Source organism: Salvelinus sp. IW2-2015, unplaced genomic scaffold (genome assembly GCF_002910315.2).
Source record: "Salvelinus sp. IW2-2015 unplaced genomic scaffold, ASM291031v2 Un_scaffold2350, whole genome shotgun sequence".
NCBI classification, from domain to species: Eukaryota; Metazoa; Chordata; class Actinopteri; order Salmoniformes; family Salmonidae; genus Salvelinus; species Salvelinus sp. IW2-2015.
Window position 1 is genome coordinate 148997 of NW_019943675.1, and position 2677 is coordinate 151673.

Here is a 2677-nt window from a genome sequence, read left to right on the forward strand (position 1 = left end):
GTTCCCAAGTTATATTATGAGGTGTGTTCCCAATTCTATGTGAATGGTTCCAAATCTATATTGTGATCGGTTCCATCTCTATTGTCGATGGTCTGGCAGGGTTCTATGTATGGTCGTCCAAAGTTCATTTGTGATGCGTGCTCAAGTTCATTGTTATGGTTCCAAGTGTTTTATTATGTTGGTTTCCAAGTACTATTGTGATGGTTCCACGTTCTATTGTGTGTTTCCAAGTTCTTATTATGGTGGTCCAGTTCTACTTGTTGATGGTTCCAAGTTCCTTATTGTGATGCGTTTCCAAGTTATATTGTGAGGGTTTAAGTTCTATGTGTGGTTTCCAAGATTCTATCTGTGATGCGTGGCAGGTTCTATTAATGGTGTTTCCAAGTTATATTGTGATGTTCCCAAGTGTATATTGTTGATGTTCCAAGTTATATTATGTGTGGTTCCAAGTTCTATTGTTGACGGTTCCAATATATTGATTGAGGGTTCTAAGTTATATTGTGGTGGTTCCAAGTTCTATTTGATGGTTGCAGGTTCTATTATGGTGGTTCCAAATTCTATTTGACGGTTTCCAATTATTTGTGAGCGGTTCTCATTATATTTTGGTGGTTCCAAGTTCTATTGTGATGGTCCAAGTTCTATTGTGTGTGTTCCCCAGTTCTAATGTTGGTTCCAAGTTCTAGTTATGAATGGGTCCAAGATTCTTTCTGTTGCATGGTTCCGGTTCTCATTGTGGTTTCCCAGGTTAATATTGGGATGCGTTTTCCAAGTTCTGTGTGATCGGTTCCAGGCTTTTATTGTGGTGTTCCAAGTTCTATTGTTGATGCGTTTCAAGTTTTTATGGTGGTTCCAAGCTTCTATTGTGATGGTTCACACGTTCCTATTGTGGGCCTACAGTTCTATTATGTGGTTCCAAGTTCTTATTGTGATGGGTTCCAAGTTCTATGTTGTGGTTTCCAAGTTATCATTATCGTTGGTTCCAAGTTCTATTGTGATGGTTCCAAGTTCTACTTGTGATGGTTCCAATTCGTATGTTGATGGTGGCCAGGTTCATTATGGTGGCTTCACAAGTTTCTATTGTGATGGTTACAAGTCATCTTTGTGATTGGTTTCCAAGTTATATTATGGTGTTCCAAGTTCTACTTGTGGACGGTGTCCAAGTTATATTGTGAGGGTTCTAAGTTAATTTGTGGTGGTTCCAAGGTTCTATTGTGATGTTGCAGGGTTCTATACTTATGGTGGTCCCAGTTATATTGTGATGGTTCCACGCTTTATTGGTGGTGGTTCCAAGTTATCATTATGTGTTCCCAAGTTATATTGTGATGGTTCCAAGTTCTATTGTGATGGTTCAAGTTCTATTGTGATGCGGCGCAGGTTCTATATGGTGGTTGCCAAGTTCTATGTTGTGATGGTTCCAAGTTTCCTATGTTGGTGATGGTTCCAAGTTAATATTATGGTGGTTCCAAAGTTTCTATTGTTGACGGTTTCCAAGTTATATTGTGAGGTTCTAAGTCTTATAATTGTGGTGTTTCCAAGTTCTATTTGATGTTCCAAGATTCTCAATTCGTGATGGTTACAAGTTATATTGTGATGGTTACAAAAAGGTTATTTATTAATGGTGGTTCAGATTATAATGTAATGGTGGTTCCAAGTTCTATTGTGACGGTTCCAAGTTATATTGTGAGGGTTTCTAAATTATATTGTGGTGGTTCCAAGTTTCTATATGTGAATGGTTGCAGGTTCTATATGGTGGTTCCAAGTCTTCAGTGTGGTGGTTCCCAAGTTATATTTTTTGATGTTCCAAGTTTAATATTGGGGGCTCTTATTCCCAAGTTCCTCTTTTGTGATTCGGCCAAGTTCTTATTGCTGATGGTTACCAAGTTAATATTGTGATCGGTTACCATATTATATTATGGCTGGTTCCAAAGTTCTATTATGCCTGGTTCGCAAGTTCTCTCTGTGATGGTTCCAAGTTCTGTTATGGTCTATTCAAGTTCTATTGCCATAGAGAGTGTCCAGGCGCCAGGCTGGTTGTATCGCCCTTGTCTGTCCACTTACCTGTGGTGGTCCGGCAACAACTTCCTATGACATGTCTGGAGGGCTTTGAACTGTGTGTTGAATACACACACACCACTCTCAACAACTCTCTCTCTCTCACTCACACACACCACACACTTCTTCTTGAAGCGCTGTGTGGGCCGTGACGAGCTTTTGACTGAGCGAGAAAGAGCCATGTGATGCTCTAGCATTAGCTTTATCATCCTATACCTTTCCAACCAACCCACCTTCTGGTCTTGAGCACACGGTGGCAGTCTGCCTGACTTCTCCTGGCTTCCTCTCGGACCCTCCTTGGCCTCCTCTCTTCCCTGCTGTCTATTAGAGTTTATAATAAAATATTTTATTTTAAGACTTTTTTTTTCTCACAAATGGTTTGTCCTCTCCTCTCTTCTCTTCTCTTGCTCGCTATCTCTCTCTCTCTCTCTCTCTTCCTTTCCCTCCCTTTTTTTCTCTCTCTTCTCTCTCCTTCTCTCTCTCTTCTCTCCTTCTCTCTCTCTCTCTCTCTCTCTCTCTCTCTCTCTCTCTCTCTTCTCTTGCTGCTCTTTCGTCTCTCTCTCTCTCTCTCTCTTCCTTTCCCTCCCTTTCTATTCTCTCTTTTCTTCTCCTCTCTCCTCTCGAC